This window comes from Mustela erminea, chromosome 12, assembly GCF_009829155.1.
Source record: "Mustela erminea isolate mMusErm1 chromosome 12, mMusErm1.Pri, whole genome shotgun sequence".
Taxonomy (NCBI): Eukaryota; Metazoa; Chordata; class Mammalia; order Carnivora; family Mustelidae; genus Mustela; species Mustela erminea.
Window position 1 is genome coordinate 43,340,715 of NC_045625.1, and position 18,336 is coordinate 43,359,050.

At 39.1% G+C, this 18,336-nt stretch overlaps 1 long non-coding RNA gene and 1 pseudogene across 1 annotated transcript in view; one reads left to right on the forward strand and one right to left on the reverse strand.

Moving 5' to 3' along the window:
- Nucleotides 1–10,980, forward strand: part of LOC116570745 — a 190,196-nt gene extending 179,216 nt beyond the window's left edge. The window contains exon 4 of the long non-coding RNA XR_004277543.1: nucleotides 10,352–10,980. This is a non-coding gene — a long non-coding RNA (uncharacterized LOC116570745). The remainder of the gene's footprint in view (nucleotides 1–10,351) is intronic.
- A 5,674-nt stretch (nucleotides 10,981–16,654) lies between these two features.
- LOC116571242 lies at nucleotides 16,655–16,751 on the reverse strand (annotated as a pseudogene).
- Between the last annotated feature and the right edge of the window lie 1,585 nt (nucleotides 16,752–18,336).

Sequence of the window (18,336 nt, forward strand, 5' to 3'; positions counted from 1 at the left end):
GGTATTTGCTTTGTGGTAAGACTTTAAAGTACTGTTTCAATTACTTTTAATGGCTGCAGTGTTACTCAGATTTTTAAAGTTTCTTTTCAATCAGTTTGGGTATGCTATATTTTCTCAGGATTTTTTGATCTCATCCAGGTTTTCATATTTATTGGTGTTGAGTTGGTCCTATTGTCCTTTTATTATATTTTTAATCTTTGCAGGATCTCTAGTTTTATATTTATTTGGTCATGATGTGCTTTATTTGATCAGTCTTTTTTTCTTGATCAATCTTACCAGAAATTGGTCCATTGTATTTTTTTTTCAGTTAACAGCTTTTCAGTTTGTCATATTCTATTTCATTGATATCTGCCGCTATCTGTATGATTTCCTACTTTTTGCTTTATTTCTGTCTCCCTCCACTAATACCTTAGGTCTGATGCTTTGGCCATTCATTATTAGGCTCTTTTCTTATCCAGTGTAAGCACTTACATGCTTATCTTTCTTTCTTGCCCCTTTAGCTGTACGCCCACAAGTTTGGAAGCAATATATTTGTTACCATTCAGTTATGAATATTATTTTATTTCAGTAAGAAATGCTTCTTTGACCCATGAGTTATTAAGAAGTATATTTATTAACTCTACATCTTTAGATTTTTCTAGTAACATTTTGGTTATTAATTTCTAACTTAAATGGTGACTAGAAGAGGATCTATTTGACTTTAACATTTGAAATTTCTTGAAATTTACTGGCCAGGTATAAGGTCATTTTTTGGTAAATTTTCTGTACACACTTGAAAAGAAAGCATGTTTTTCTGTTTTTAGGTACAGTGTTTTATATATGTATATATCCAGTGATCAAACATAATTCTATTTTCAAAACTGCTATATCCTTAGCGATTCTTGTTGGTTGGACAGAATTACTCAGGTAGCTGTATTAATTAAAATTTGTCGCTGTGATACAGGATTGGTGTATTTCTTTTATAATTCTGTCAACTTTTGTTTAATTTACATTAAGGTGGTTTTTGTCAATATTTACAAATTTAGACTTGTTACATCTTTCTGGTCAATTGCAACTCATCACTATGTGGCTACATTTTTTTTTTTAATCTGTAGCAAGACTTTGTTAGATGTCTACTTTGTCCAATATTAATATGGATATATCAACTAACTTTTGATTTAGTATCATATCCTTTTGCTTTTGTTTTTTTGTGGGACCTGTACTTTGGTTAAATGTCTCATCAGCAGCATACAGTGTAGATCAAGCAACCTAACAATTTTGCTAAGTAAATTTGCATTTACATTTATTATAATTACTGATACGTTGGATATTTTTTCTAGCAATTTATTTTGTGATTACCATTTGTCTCACCTTGTTTGTTTCTCTTTCTCCCCTTTCTTGACTTCTTCAGGGGTGATTCTTTTTTTCTTCTCATTTCCCTCCACACTATTGGTGTAAAGGTGACCCACTGTATTTCTTTCCATTGAATTGTTATCTTGTAAATATTGCTATGTATACTTCTCAAAGGCTAAAGTAGCCCAGTATTTTTACTCTTCTGCAGAATAATATGATGGCCATTCCAAATGAAACTCCCGTTGTCTGCCTCTCTGATCACCTCTTTGTGACTGATATACTATTGCTGTTATGTATATTTGTGCCACTTCTTTTTTTCCCAACTATATAAGACATTATTGTTTGTGTTTTATGCCGTCCATGTCTGTTTAGATTATTGCACATATTTATTTCTGCCTTTGCCCTTAAATCCTTCTTTAACCTCAGAGTTTCCATCTGGGATCACTTTACTTCTGCCCAAAGTACTTCTTTTACTGTTGCCTGGTGTCACCATTGCTGTTGGGTTCCATCTTCTTGACCCTTTGTTGGAAACCTATTTCTATTGTTTGTGTGATCAAAAGATGATTTTATTGTCTTTGATGTTTTTGATTAAAACATGATGTGTCTAGGTATGGTGTTCTTCTTATTTATTCTGTTTAGGATTTATTGACCTTCCTGAGCCTGTGGTAGGATGACTTCAGCCATTCTTGAAAATTTCAACCATTTTTTTTTTTTAAATACACTCCCTCTCTTTTCCTCTGGAACTTTAATTTAGATAATATATAAAACTGCCTCACTCTAGCCTCAATGTTTCTTCACTTACCTTTCAAATGTTCCATACCTCTGTCTGGATGTCTAGTATTCTGACAATATTTTTCCTTCTGTCTTTTAGCTCATTCTGTCTTCAGCTGTGTCTAAGTTATCCATCACTGTGTAACCAATTACTCCAAAACTTAGGACTCTAAGATAACAAACCATTTTCTTTCCATTTCTGAGAGGCGGAAGTCCAGGAGCTGTGCTTTCGCCCATGGTCTCTCATGAGATTGCCTTCAAGCTGTAGGCCAGAGAAGCAGTAACCTAGAGATGCTGGGAGATCTGCTTCCAGGTTCCCTCATGTGACTGTTGGCCGGAGCTCATCATGTGGCAGGTTGGCTTCCAGCAGAGTGATGATGATAGAGAGAGAGAAAGAGTGGGAGAGAGGGAGATAGAAACCTAAAATAGAAGCCACAGTATCTTTTAAAACCTACACTCGGAAGTACATACCATCTCTTGTGCCATTTTCTATTGATATGCACTTCTGAGAGTAGGTTCCACACATGTTGTAGGATTGTACCCTACAAGGGTGTGAGGATCAGGATGGGGGGTATTTGGGGCCATTTCAGAGGTTGGTTACTTGGTAGCGAAACAGGTCCATTCTTAATGGGAATGATTTTACTTTCTGGATATCTATTTTTTTTTGTTTGTTTTGCAAATATGTCTGCTTCTTCTCTCCTTATGATTTGAATTTCTTTCCTATTTTTAAAATACATCAAATAGATTTATTTCATGTTTTATGTCTGATAACTCCAATATCTGAAAATTTTGCTGATCTGAATTCACTGCTTGTTGTTTCTTCTGGATGTTACTCAAGGTACTTTGATCCCCAATCTGTTTTTTCCTTTTAAATGCAACTTTGCATTTCTTAGACTTCATCTATAGAAATTCTTTGAGAACAGATTTGGGGCATATTCTTTCAAAGAGGAATTGCACTTGATTCTGTCGGGTACTGGGGGCACTTTTACCCAAGAACCACTTTAAACTAAAGTCCTGGCTTGCGGTTTTTTATATGACCCAGATAACGTAAATGTAGGCTGCAAAACTTCATGAGAATTAGCTTATGTTTATAAATTACGAGAGAAAATTTCCCCCTCTCGATCACTCACAGTATATGGGTTCCCTGCCTGGGTTCCTAATTTTGCCAAGTTTTTGGCCTCTGAACATAACTGATAAACTCATCAATGCATTTTTAGAAAACATATATATTTTTAAAGATTTTATTTATTTATTTGACAGACAGAGATCACAAGTAGGCAGAGAGGCAGATAGAGAGAGAGGAGGAAGCAGGCTCCCTGCTGAGCAGAGAGCCAGATGCGGGACTCGATCCCGGGACCCCGAGATCATGACCTGAGCCGAAGGCAGCGGCTTAACCCACTGAGCTACCCAGGCGCCCCTAGAAAACATATTCTTAAACACTTATGTTACCCAGTGCTTCTGATTATTTTCAGTTCTGATTATCTCTAATTATTTAAAATATTTCTAATGACTTTCAGTGTGGGTTGGTCAAGAAACCTCTTCTCCCATGCTGCTGGAAATGAGTGTTCTCCTCTTCCTAACTTTCCAACTTCTGTTGGACTTTATTATATGTAGCCCAGAATTGGAATGTAGTGATTGCCTGATTTTTTTGCTAAGTTTGGAGGATTATGTTGCATAACAATAGGCAAAGATCTTGTAGCTTCTTGCTTTGCAGTCTCAGTAGATATTCAAAAAGGATGTCCAAATTTTGTGGGATTTAGTAAGATTTCTGCAGCAGGATCTGATTCACTGGAGAAAACAAACTTCTTTGTTTTAGCAAGTGTATATTCTGAAGGTTTGAAAATTTTAGAATAGGCAATGATGTGAGTAGAAATCTCAACTATCATTCTTTCCAAACACAGAAGAATGGGCTAATGATGACAGAGAACCTTTTAGACCTATGATTTCTCATTTTTCCTTGATACTGTACTTTCTCTTTCTTGGTTCCATCTTTCACATTAAATATCCAATTTTAAATTCTGTTGTCTAATTGATTTAATGATTAAGAAAATGTTCCTGATATCCAGCCTAAATTTTTCTTCCTAATTTATTCCCATTACTCCTGGTTAAATCTTGAATAACTAGGATTGATGAGGCACCAAGAACTAATTAATTGATTGCCAAAGCATTGTGGTATTTTCCAACTCTGCAGTGAATTCTCTTAGTCTTAGAGACCCTTTTAGCAGTAAACTTCATTGTAAGGCTGTTCATTTGTTGTATTTCTGGGTGTTTTTCACAGGCAAGTTAGGTTTAATGTTTTCCCCAAAGATGTCACATGTAGGCATAAACTAATGCAAGGCTAAATTTATACTTAGACATTTTTACTTGCTCTTCTGTAGTAGAGTTAATCATCTTTGCGGAAAAGGCTTTCGACCCTAAGAGACCCTTGGAGAACTACATTATGGAGTACTACATTCTTAGGGATACCCTTTGAACATCATATGACTCTCCCCGAGCATGCTGCCCACTCCTGGGCCATAGCTTCCTCTTTTGCTTCCTTCTGTAAACTCTTTGCTCACTCTACATTGTAACACCCAGGACAGCTCTAGGCGTGGTTTTCTTTGGTGAGTCTCATGGCCCCAGTGTGATTATAGCTCCCTGAACGAGAATCTCCTGACATCCTCCATTTTCTAAGGCCTGTGATGGAAAATGCAATACAAAGTTTTTAGTATTTAGTTTGGGGCACCGTGTGCCCTTAGTATTCAGAAGGGTGATAGTAATTTACATTCTAAAATCTGGAAGGACTCCTTCAGGGCAGTGAGGTTTGACCTGAGTCTAGATGATTGAGTAGGAGTTAGGTAAGAGGAAAAGTGAAGACTGGGTCTTTTAAAATTAATTAATTAGCTTATTTTTAAGTAGGCTCCATGCCCAGCAGGGAGCCCAACGCAGGGCTTGAACTCACAGTCCTGAGCCTGCAATCAAGAGTTGAACACTTAACCAACTGAGCCACCCAGCCGCCCCAGAAGTGAAGACAGGCTTTTTACATAGAGGGCACTGACTGCGGAAATCCACCAAGGCAAGGGCTGTTTGAGAAATTGGTGGTTCTGGACCAAAGGGTGTGTGGGTGAGGCGGGCAGGGTCAAGTCACAGAGCATCTTGTGTGCCATAGTTAGAACACTGAATTCATCTTGAGTGAGATGAGGACTCTGTAACTGGAAGAGGCTCCATAAGTACTCGTTTTTGTTGATGATAGTGACGTTTTAGATTCTTGTTTAAAAGGAGTGGTTTGAGTGGAAGAAAATCATTGGATCTTTTATTTACCACATGTATTTGGTTTGCAAGTTGCTGCAGGATTCTACATCAGATGCATTGTTTTACTGCTCCCCACTCAGGTATTTTTAATGTCCAGTTCATGAGAGAAGCTCTTCTGGGATAAGAATGCAGGATGACTTAGGAAAAAGAAACACCCAACAAAACAGTGTGGATTTGACAGTTCTGATATGTACAATCTTAGATACTTAGTTGACCTAGAGGGACTGTTCGGGATTGCTTTTCACATCTGTTTGACAGATGGGTGAGGCATATCCTTGCTCTAAGGAAGGGGATAGCATGGAAGGGTAGAACTTTGTTCTGGGACTTAAATGTTATTACTGGTAGGATGGAAATGGGATATGGTTTTTTGTTGATTTATCAACTTCTTTTTTCATTTTCTTTATTAATCCTTAGAAAATACCTTTCCTTCTTTTTTCTCTTCTAAAGTATTGTGTGGTCCTCAAGTCTGTCTTTTTTGAAGCCTTCTAGAATTTTAAGTATTCTCTCTTCATTCTCATGAGATCTGGGAAATGCTGCCTTGTAAGTGCCTTATCTTGGTACAGTATTGTATTTAAGCATGACTGTGGCATTTATAGAACTACCTCAGAGCGGTGCCCAAAGGTGTTCGCCTTTCCCCACTAATGAGCACTGTGTGGGAAGTGAGGAGGGTCAAGGTTATTCAGTAATGTTTTGTGTATAGCCTTTGCTGCTCAATGTGGGATTCAGAATATATTGGTTGGTTGGTAACTACATTAATAAAGAAAAATAATTTTTTCCCCTCTGGGATTTCTGTTAGAATCACCGTGAGTTCTTTAACGTGCTGTTGATTTAGTTTTGGACCAGAGGGTCCCAGATGTTCCACACCTTCTTCACCTCCCGTTCTTCCTGACTGCTGACCCAGGTGTGCTGGGGAGGAAAGAGAGAAGGCATCCGAGGAGACTGAAAGAGGAAGATGGGAGCAGGGGGAGGTAGAAGAGAGGGGGGTGACAGTGGAAGGAAAGGGGGGCACTGAAAAACAGGAACTGAGTGGGGGGAAAGAGAAGACGAGAAAAGAGATTCTCATTTCCCTCTTTCCATATTTCATTTACTAGATACAGACTCATTGAGCAGTGCCTTGGGAGTGTAGAGGAGTAAAGGTTGACTTGTCACTAAGCAAGGAAATTCACACTAACTCCTGGCCTCTGAAACTATTTGAGACAGCAGCTGTAAAGAAAAGTAATAGGACAAAAATACATCGGACGCGTGGTGGTAACATTCATTTGTATGAAGGTAAAATGTATTCATGATTTATGTCCTTTTTGATTAACACCTTGAGATGTATATGTGTAGGGGCATAGTTTATTTATAACTTTGTTTTGGCAGTCCTTTGGCATCTAAACCATCTTTTGAAATACTGTGTAAGGTCAAAGAGACCGTTCTAAAGTTGGTAATGATAGAAATTAAAAGGTAAAGAAAATAGAGGAAGGCAGATCACCACGGAGACATCAAATTTTATTTTAATTTTTCAACCTGAAGTTTAACACAAAAGATAAATCTTTCCCGACAGGGTAGGCTAAGGAATATATCACATCAACTTGCAAGTTATTAACTAGGCTGTGTGTGTATGTGTGTGTGTGTGTGTGTGTGTGTGTGTGTGTGTGTCTGACAGATATCACCTCAGTAACTGCTCCAAATGCATTTACTTTATTTTAAAGGTTGTTCTTTCCATTATTAATGCCATCCTGAATCACAGAGCCGTTTATGATGAAATGTGCTACTCTAAAAATCCTGTAAATGCATCTGCAATGGTTGCTGATATTTCGACTCATCCTAAAATATACAGTAAATTTTTGCAAGATGTTTTTATCTTACTGTATATCCTCTGCAGACTGTTAGAATCCAATTTATTAACTCTCTGGAAGTTGAAAGCTATGCTTGAATAAAGGGATACCAATATTTATCAGGATTGGCTCAAATTACGTATTTTGTGAAATAACAGGAAAATCCCAGACTTTGAATGTTTTACATCAGTAATGATTCTGACAGGGGTAGTGTGGATGGGTTTTAATGAGCTTCAGAAGGTTTTTTTTGTTGTTGTTATTTTTTATTTGTTTGTTTGCTTATTAAAGCCAGAAGGTATTTCTCCTACAGTGTTTGCAGTGTCGCCACTAAAATGCAGAAATTCTGCTTACAGTAAAACAAACAAACAAACAAGGCTTTAATCAACCTCATAAATTCCCAACTTACTCAATTGTAAAGATGTAGGGAAAAGTGTTGTGAGAAATCTCAGCTGAGATGCCTGAGACCTGAGTTTAAGAACCATTTTGTTTTTTTTTCTCTTCCTGACTGGACAGCTTAGGCTGGCCAGTTAACCTTTCAGAGACTTGGTTGCCTCAAGTATAAAATAAGGAAGCCAAATATGCTGGTCTTTGCTTTAGGATTTTTCGTCTGGACTGATCATCTTTCTAGACCGATCATCTTTCTAAGCCAAGTCAGGTTCCCCGTGGCTCTCAGAGTAACAAGAGTATGACTAGAGAGATGGTCATATAGTGAGCCATGTTTGCCTGTGTGATTCCAAGACCACTCAAGCAAAACAAAGAAGTAGAAGATGTTAATCTAATTGCAGATTTCGATTCTAGGGCCATGAAATGCAAGTCCCGGTCTTGGGGTCCTTTCCCAAATCACCTAGATTAGATTTTAATTACTGCTTCTCACTTGACAGATGAGGAAGCTGAGTCCTAGAAGGAACTAGGGGCTTGAAAGTCTCACAGATCTACTGTTAGCAAGACCTGGGGCCTGGACTTCGAAACCCCTTGAGGATCTTCTTTGGCAACCCACCTTCCCTTTTCTGCTCCCCGTTGAAAACTTGCTGTCAGGAGAGGACAGCATAGCCTCATTTTAGGTGCAGCTATAAAAGACTGATGAGTCTTCAATTGTATGTGGTGTGTGTGGGGGGGAGCATAATAATGCAGTTTTTTTTTCCTGTTTCCTGACAGCAATAAACTGAGAGGGGGCTGGTTTTTGGAGGGCACATGAACCTGTTTTCAGCATCTCTCAGATTAGCCCCTCATGCTTGCTTTCTTCATCATTATTTCCCCCCCTCCTCTTGCTATTTAAGTAAAAACAAATTTCTGCTCAAGCATTGAAAGTGTCACAGGTTTTGGTCTCGGTGTTTTCAGAATAAGAAAACCAAACATTTATTAATTTAATAAGGATTTATTGAAAATCTGTTATCTGCCTGAGCCTTGAGGTTAGTAACAATGAGCAAGACTGGGTTCCTGACCTGTTTTCAATCCAGTGATAGATACCCTCTTGGTTCCTTGGCCTAACAGAAGAGAAATCAGTTAGGAGATATGTGGTCAGGAGTTCCTGGAAGAGTCTTTGTCACCTTTTTTCCTCATCTGCTCTTTTCAGAGACAGAAGTTCTTTTAGGAGGTATAAAATAAAAGTAGTGGCAGAATTCTTTCTCACTGTCCTTTTTCTTGAGGTGTATTCTAAATAGCAAAGGTTTTTCTAAAAAGTAGGGACTTAATGCATTCTTCCTGATTTTTTGCAGTGTATGTTGAACCTAAACTGAGGACCACAAAAGTGAGCATCTTAGGAATCTTAAGACTAAAAAGGGATATGTAAATATTCCATATGCAAAGGAAAGCACAAAGCAGACTGCATCTGGGATACTTTCAAAACCCACAGCCCACAATCTTTGTTACTGCAATATTTTGGTACTGTTTCAAACAATTTCTTCCACCTTGTATAATCATGGCACTGAATAAATGTTCAACATTAAAACAGTCACTGCGTTTCAGCTCCAGGATGGCTGTGTTTCAGAACTCAGAGAAGCATGTGCCTCCTGGATGAAAGGTGTAGTATCAAGGCAACTTATTACCATTTTAGGCAGAATTCCCAGGCTGGCATTTAGCAATTAAAAAAGCAAAGCTAAACAAGCCTGGGAGATCAACATTTCCTTTTCTTCCAACCTACGAAGCTCAGTTATTGTGGACAAAGAAGTAGAAGGCTCCGCTGTCCTTTGTTGACTCTCTTTGGGGTTTCTAAAGCCGCACAAGCGGCAAGTGAGAGAATTATTTTTTCGTTTCCATTAATCAACAGAGAGTCTAAATGAAGAGGTACAAATGGCCTTTCAAGAATTTGTCAAAGCAGAATTCGCATTAGAAAAGATTTACTGATTTTCTCCTCCCAGTTGAATACCCTCTCTTGGTATTTCTAGGTCTTTATCTTCTCTTCAAAGAGTCCTCTGACCTGGGCTTAGCTTTGCAAGGTGCATGGTTGAGTGGGAGATTACCTTCATAAGAAAATGTCGATTTAGAAAAATATACCCCTGGGAGAGCATGGTTTAGTAAAGTAGACATTTCCCTAACTCAAAGAAAAGAAACTCAACATTTTAAAAATATCATATACTCGTGGTTTCTGAGTGATGGATGAAAAGTACTTTCCTCAGAGATATACATTCTTCTCTGGATTCAGGACTTGGCTATGAGTATAAATTTTTCTCCCAAATGTTGTTACCTTTAAATATTCAGTATTGATTTCTGCCTATTCTCTCTCCCGAGTTCAAAGTTATACACCCTTCGACTAGTTTGTAAAGTATCTGTACTTACAAGGAAATGTGAGGTCTCCTTTCCAGGGACTGCTGTAATCTTCTCTCTGCTTCTGTCGATATAATGCATCTAAGAACTCTAACCTTTAAGGCCAAGTAATTTACCATTAGTGGGGTCTGTGTTTGTTGAAAACACACAGAGAGATGACGATAATTGTTGTCATCAAAACTAGTCCTTTGATTTTAAGTATATGGACCTAATTTCTCTCAAACACATTTTAAAACTTTTTATCTATCAATTTTCTCAGCAATAAAGAACAGAATGGAAATAGAAGTATGTATTAAGCCCAAGGAAAAAAATCTTTCAGATGAAGACCCTGTTGTTCTCTTTTTAACATTTTTATTCTTTCTATGATGTACTAGGTACCAAAAACATGAACTTGGTTTCAATTCTCCCCCCATTCTCAAGCCCAGGGGCATTACTTGATATTCTTCCTGGAGGGCAGCAACGCAGCGCACCACGTTGGAGAGTTACATCCCCAGAGAAAGGCACAGACAGATATTTGGTTACAACTGTTACCTCCCAAGTCAATAGTTGTTATTTGTCTTTTGCTCTGAGGCTTAATGACAATTAGATTGAACAAAGCAGCCACTGGAGGACACTGCACCCGCTAAAGCTGCTGCCTGATGCAAAAGCACACCATCCGAAGGCTAGCTAGAGCCATTCTCTATGACACTGTAAGGATGAACACAGGACACTGTATCTGTCAGAAGCCTGCAGAACTTCACTGCACAAAGGATGATCCTTCACGTATGCAAATCTGAACAGATCATTTAGGAGGCTCGAGGATCCCAGGATGGGATGGAGTATGGGACAGAAGAACCTAACAGCATTACATGTGTATGCAACAACATCACTAAAGGGGCAGTTGGGGAGTGGGGGTAGGGATGGCGATGGGGAAGGTGTTGCCAATACCCACATCAAGTACTTCTCCTGTGACTGTGGGCACCACGGACATACACGGTGTCTTTTGAGCAACACCTGTATTGAAATCACCTATGTCACGTTTCAGTTCTATTTTGAAAATAAACGTGAAGCTGTCTTCGTATGTAGAGATTCTGAGTCAGTAGGCATGGTGTTGGTCATTTGTTGAAGAGGTCAATGTTATAACAAGAACCTAGTAATAATCACACAGAGAGTTAATATTCAAACAGGGGTGGGATGAATTATGCAGCAAGAGTTTAAATCTGTTTCTTCTCCTTTTTTCAGCTGGCTTTCAATCAGAAATCTGTGTGAGCTACACGTTCCCTAAGGCTGAATTGACTTGTTTATGTAATTGCCCTTTTTCTTCTCCAAGTTAAAATTTTTATGATGGAAAATACCTTTCTCCTTATTCTGTATTTTTCCTTCTATCAGGGCAAATTTCTGCATTAGATTGCAATAATTGTGGAACAGGAAAAGAATGTATGTTTTCAATTTTTGTTGTAAAAGCTATATTAAAAAGGCTGTTTGATATATGGGTGCCGGTCCTTATAAATAATATATGAGAAATTAAAATATTCAGACACACCGGGAATTTGGAGTAGTTAGAAATGTGAAGTATGTAGGGCTCCATTGAGTGATTTTTGCAGCGCTAGGAGGTCATAAAGATGATGAGACTGCTGACAATGCGAGCTTCCCAAGCCTCCCCCTCCTGGTTCTGGTGTTAATGATTCTAGTTATTTACAGTGGAATTTATGTTGTTTTAGTGATGAGGTCAAGGGGGAGTTGGGAGGTGAAGGTCAAAAGTACTGTAACATTGGGCAGTGCCTCTTCCGTAAAATCTTCCTGGAATTTTTCCTGCCCTCAGTAGTCTTGAGGTGGGGTTTTAATTGCAGCGCAGGTAAGGCATCATGAAATCAACCTCCAAAACTCTGTGCATCCAACTGGCCTATCCCTGTGATCCGTAGTAGCCCGAAGGGACCAAAGGAGAAGAGCTCTGGTATTAGCCTCAAAACCATCTCTGGCCTGTCCTAGGAGATACTGAAACAGCAGTTTGAGTCTTCTGAGAATTTTTCATTTATTGACAACTTAGTGTATTATGTGAAATTGCTTTCATGTGACGCTAGCTATCTCCATGAAATTGCTGTAGAGTTGTGTTGTTGGCAAGGAACATATTTTTCATAAATACACATACACACATGCACACAGTACAGTAGTGAAGAGTCACAAGTGTTTTATGCTACATTTTAACTTCTACATATGGCAGTGACTTTAGGAAATCTATTAGGGAAATCTAATTATACAGTGAGGAAATTGAGATTCCAGCTACAACACAAGGACAATTCTTCCCATTAGAATATGGGAGGGCAGGGGTTGAACCCCAAGCACAGTACTCTTTCTGTGGCTTTATGGATACAGACAAAGAAACAGATACATACCTGTAACACAAAACTCCTTAGAAACATAGTATCCGACAAATGTAGTATGAAATAAAACTCACTAATTCTAGCTAGAGTCTAAGTTGTTTTTTTCTTTAAGATTTTATTTATTCATCTGAGAGAGAATGAGAGAGCACGCAAGATGGGAGAGGGTCAGAAGGAGAAGCAGACTCCCTGCTGAGCAGGGAGCCCAAGGTGGGACTCCATCCTGGGACTCCAGGATCATGACCTGAGCCAAAGGCAGTCGCTTAACCAACTGAGCCACCCAGGGACCTTAAGTATTTTTCTCTTTTTTTTTTTCATCATTTTTCTATACTGAACTCATACATTCCATAAATAAAAATACTTATTTTTTTAGTAAAAATACTTTAAGGACCAGATACTCTTGATTGCTTGAAGTCATAAATGACAAAAGGAGTCTTGAGCTAATGCCTTCATTTCATACATTTTTCTTAAGAACACTTTGTGACCTTTATCATACCTACCGCCGAGCTTTGCCTGTGAATAGTGCTCTCAGTAAATCTGTGTTCGTTAATCAAAGAGATGAGATGCAGGCATCTCTCAATTTATTGTCAATGAGTGAAAAATTGTTCTCATTTCATCACAGAATTATATGGAGCCGCTATGTGGATGATTGCATCTCCATTGTTTAAAGGAAAGCGTAAAGAAGGTATATCATAATGAATGCCTATCAAATGCTAGTGACTTTATTATGGATTATCTCATTTAATTCTAAACACATCCTTGCACCATAAAAATATAATCTCTGCTTACAGGTCAGAAAGTTGAGCCTCAGGTCACATAACAAGAAGGAGTATGGTCAGGGTTGGAACCAAATTCTGTATGACCACAAAGCCCATCATTTCTCATTTTATAGTCAAATCTCGTACAAAAAAGAGACTTCATGGTGTTTCCTATAGCTATTTTCAAATGTCTAAGTGCCTGGGTGGAACATGAGGAGAAGGGGGGAAAAGCAGAGTCAAATTCCCCACAAATCAGTTTTTCATTCCAAATGGTACATGCTGTTCTTTCTCTTTGCCTGACTTCACAGTGCATCCTGATGCTATGCAACTCTGTTTGTCTCGAGACATATGGAAAGAGTTTTATGTTTTAAACAATTAGACTTGACAGTGCTATTGTTTCTTTCTTATTTAATATCCTTCAGCCCTGGAGCCCAGCCAGAATCTGTATTCTCTCTCCAAATTTAATTTCCATTCCTCGTACATAACACTTAGTTGTCGAGAGACAGTGACTTAATAGCATTTGTTCCTGTGGCTTAAGAACATCTGGGTTATGTCACTTTTTTAACTGACCTGCTTAACTCAGAGGGAATAAAGTTCTTTGTCTAATGATCTTTCAGGGCCCTTATAATTGTTGATTTTGCTTTCCAGATCCTATATTGTTCTATAAATGTCATGAGATGACAAGATTTCCAGGTATTAATCTGTTTCTGCTCAGAGAAGGTTAGTAGTTATAAATACAGAAGGAACAGGGAACAAGGATATTAATAGAGGAGAAGCTAGCAAAATCATAGTTGTTGGTGTATAACTTGCTGGTTTGGCAAGCTTAAAACTCCAGGGGAAATGAAAACAAGGGTAGTGCAAAAGAAAAGCATCTCTACATTTTCTGTGATTTCAGTTCAACTCAATTCAATTCAATCAGTTCAGTTCAGTTCATGAACAATTTCTCTGAGCCTTCAGTGAAGAGCAGGTACCATCCTAGATGCTGAAACAACTTAGATTTCCTTGTGGTTCTGTGTGGCCAGGCAAAATAGAACTAATAATGTGGGTAGCTTTGAGAAAGTCACTTTACCCCTGGGTTTCAGTTTCCTCATCTGTTCAATGGTGACCTCTTGCAATCATTCACATTTGGTGCCTCCTTATGGCAAGGTTATGCTATAATTAAAAGAGCACTTTTTAAAAAAATTATTTTTTATTAACATATAATACATTATTTGCCCCAGAGTTACAGGTCTATGAATCATCAGACTTATACATTTCATAGCCCTCACCATAGCACATACCCTCCCTGATGTCAATAAACCAGCCACCCTATCCCGACCCACCCCCCACCCCAGCAACCCTCTGTTTGGTGAGATTAAGATTCTCTTATGGTTTGTCTCCCTCCCGATCCCATCTTGTTCCATATTTTCCTTCTCTACACTCCATAGCTCCTCCCCCGCCCCCCCCTCCTGCCTCTCAAATTCCTTGTATCAGAGAGATCATATGCTAATTGTCTTTTTCTGATTGACTTATTTCAAAAGAGCACTTGTTTTAAAACTGGCAATTCGTATTTTAATCCTGGCTATGCTACTATTTGGCAAATCACTCAGCTCTTTTTTGCTTGTTACCTAAGGGGTTAGAGGAACGGATTTCCAAGTTTCCCTTTTCACTGGATAGCCCTGTGAGATTGGATGTTACCTCATCTGTCTGGATGACTAACTTGCACAGAGTAAGCAAACAAATTATGGGGACGGTGTGGATGCTGTTGAATCTAATTATCCTTCTTTCCTCCAATGTGGTGTACTGGTATGACCTGTAAACTGTGACCACAGACATAGGCAGCCGGTGCCTGTGGCAGAAAACATGGCCCCATGACTGAAAGGAGAGTGATTTTTAAAGTCAAAAATTTCAAGAAATAAGTATCTCTTTGAATAACAGAGAAGTTTCTGGCAAGATTTTAGTTGGTGTGGGGTTTAGGTTTGTCAGCTTGAAGCAAAGAAACATTTCATTGAACTAACCTTCATTGAGCTCAGTTTTAGCATCTATAACCATTTACTGAATATTGTAGGGTCCCTGTTTGTTGTGCATTTTCCACACAAGGATGCCCCCCCGATTGACGTAAGTTAGTCGGGCTTTGCCATGTGACTTGCCCTGGCCAATAAAATGTGAGGGGGAATCCGATGTGCCACTGCTGCTGGGGAGTTTTAAGAGGATTATTGTGTTCCCTTTCTCTCTACCATGAGATCAGCAATGTTCCAAGGCGTGGGGTGTCCATCAGCTTGGCGCTCAGCATGAAAACACGGTGGAGTCATTCTGTGATTATTTCAGTTTGATCAAGGACTAATCTTTTGTCATTGTAATCCAATGAGATTTCTTTGTCCATTGCATTATAATCTAATCCCCCCCACTTGCGCTTGCACTGAAAAAGTGGGGAGCAAGGCGAATCTAACCTTGGGTCCTTTATAGATCCTTCAGTCAGGCAAAATGTTACAGTAATGTATGGTGTGTATTACTGTAGAGGAAGTGTGCATTGCATGCATATATTGGGGTAAGCAAACCTGACCTTACGGTCAGGGAAGGCCATCTTGATAATATGCATTTAAGCTGACAGCTTGTAAATTATTAGCAATAAAACTGGCCAAAGGCCAGGAGGAGAAAGAGGGTGTTGCAAACAGAAAGAGAACCGCAGGTCAAGGCATAAAGGCAAGAAAGCCCATGGGAGTTGAGGAACTCATTGTTGAGAATGGCTGTCAGGGTGAAGGGGAAACTGAAAAGGAACATGGTCGGTGAGATAATATCAATAATAATAATAATAGTGAGCATTTATTAACTTTGTGCTAAGTGCCTTACATATATTTTCTTCACGATTATTATCACCATTTTATACAAGAGGAAATTGAGCCACAATGAGGTTTAATAACTTGCCTGGAGCCACACAGCAGGGATGTGATTTTATCTGAAGGGCAGTAGGAAATCACTGAATGGTGTTACACAGGGGAGCCTCATGATCGGGTTCACATTTTAGAAAGATTGTCCAGCTGCAGTGGGTTCCCAACTCAAAATCTCACTCTGGTGGGAGGAAGCATGGACCTCCATCTCTGCCATTCTTATCAGCGTGACTCCATTGACTAAGGCAGTCAGCAGGAGGGATGACAATTGCTAAAGCACTGCAGAACAAGTTATTTTTAAAATACTTTCTTAGGGTGCCTGGGTGGCTCTGTTGTTAAGTGTCTGCCTTCGGCTCCGGTCATGATCCCAGGGTCCTGGGACTGAGTCCCACATTAGGCTCCCTGCTCTGCAGCATCTCCCTTTCCCATTCCCCCTGCTTGTGTTCCCTCTCTGGCTGTCTCTCTCTGTCAAATAAATAAATAAAATCTTAGAAAAAATACTTAAAAAAATTCAGGCACCTGGGTGGCTCAGCTGATTAAGTGTCCGACTCTTGGTCTTGGCTCAGGTCTTGATCTTACTGTGTGAGATCAAGCCCTGTGCTGGGCTCCACACTGGGCATGGAGCCTACTTAAAAAAAAAAAAAATTAAAATGCCTTCTAAAAAGATTAATAAACCTTATTCTTTGTTTAGTTGAAAAAGTATGGAGTGTTTCATGAATTTGCACAAGGGCCACACTAATCTTCTCTGTATATTATTTCCAATTTTAGTATATGTGCTGCTGAAGAGAGCATAGAAAAGGTCATGTTTGGAAGGAGTAAGAATGGTATATGCAAGAAAAAAACATATTGTGGGCCACCAGAGCATTAAGATTTGGGTAATAGCTTTAATAACAATATAATATAATAAACTGATGCCCCAGTGAGCTCTTGTACCTAATTCAAATAATGGATATGAAATCACATCAATATCTTGAGCATTTCAATTTACTTTTGACCATAAAACAGACAATTTGGTGGGTAAATTAAAAACAGAACCAAAAATCTTTGATTTTTTTTTTTTTTAAGTAGGCTCTACACCCAGTGTGGGACTTGAACTCAGGACCCTGATAAAAAGTCACATGCTCTACTGACTGAGCCAGCCCAGTGCCCCAAAGTCAAAAATCTTTCAAGAAGATTGCTTTGGGGGTCTGGAGTATTCCTCCCTCCTTGTTTACCAAGGTTGAATAAGAGTGATCACAATTTGCATTTCTCTTTGTCATGAATAGAAAGACATATAGACCAAGAGGGGAAAGAGCCCTTTCTAAGTGACAGTGACAGCTCTGACAGTTGTTCTCTGTGAGTTGTTTGGTGTCCATCAGAAGCCTCCGGAGACCTGGGCCTGACTGAAGAGGTCCCCAAGTCAAGATCCAGGGACTGTGATTAATATGAACACTCTTTAGTCTTTGTAGGGTCCCTTCTGTTTCAGCAGAATTCAAAGGAAGGATTGCGGGTAATTTTGACACTTCATGCATTCCGTCCTTTAACCTTCTCTATAGCCGATCCCCAGAACCCCGACTTGTTCTCTTTTTCCTTTCCTTTCTTCTTTCCCTTCCCTGCTGACTCCCCTTACAAGTCTTTTTCCTCTTTTAAAATAGCCTCTGCAGAAAATAACATGCTAGAAATGAGCTGACTGCCAATATGCATCAGAAGATTTATTGCAACCAAGAAAGGATGTTAGGAGACATCGCATATATTAATCTTTCCGTTTTGGTCTATAAAGACCCGAGTTTGGCTACTTTCACTTATATGCTTTTAAGGAGATAACGTTTGGTTGGAACAGGAGATCTGGGAGGTGATAGGCAGAGACTTACAGCCTAAGTGCCCCGGAACACAGGTGGGCTCTGCGGCTGTGGCTTCTCGCATTCAGGCTTCACGGGCGGCCGGCTGGCTGGGCAGAGGTTTTTGACGCAGCTCCTGACGCGGCTCCTTGCAAACCAACTGCCCAGCCCAGGGAAGTTGTCAGAAAAGATCCGTGCAGGTTTGGGGATGGGTTTTTTGAAGTTTTCCTGAAATAACCAATAATGAGTTGCAGGCTTTGATAGCTCTTTTTATAGATCTTGCAGCAGCTGGATCAAAATCTAATGAAGATGTTTGCATCTGACAATGGCAGGCCTGCACATTTCTATCCTATTTCTTGAGTGCGCAAATGCATTTCATTTGGGAACATGAAAGGCATATTTAGTGACAACTGATGGTTCTTTGTTTTTTAATTCCCAATAATGTCTTCAGTAAGTGCTTTTGTTAACATTTTTGCATTATACAATAGGTGACACAGGAAGATAATCGGTGTGCTGAAAGCAATGGCATAGAAGCACATTAACATCTTTACAGTGGAATG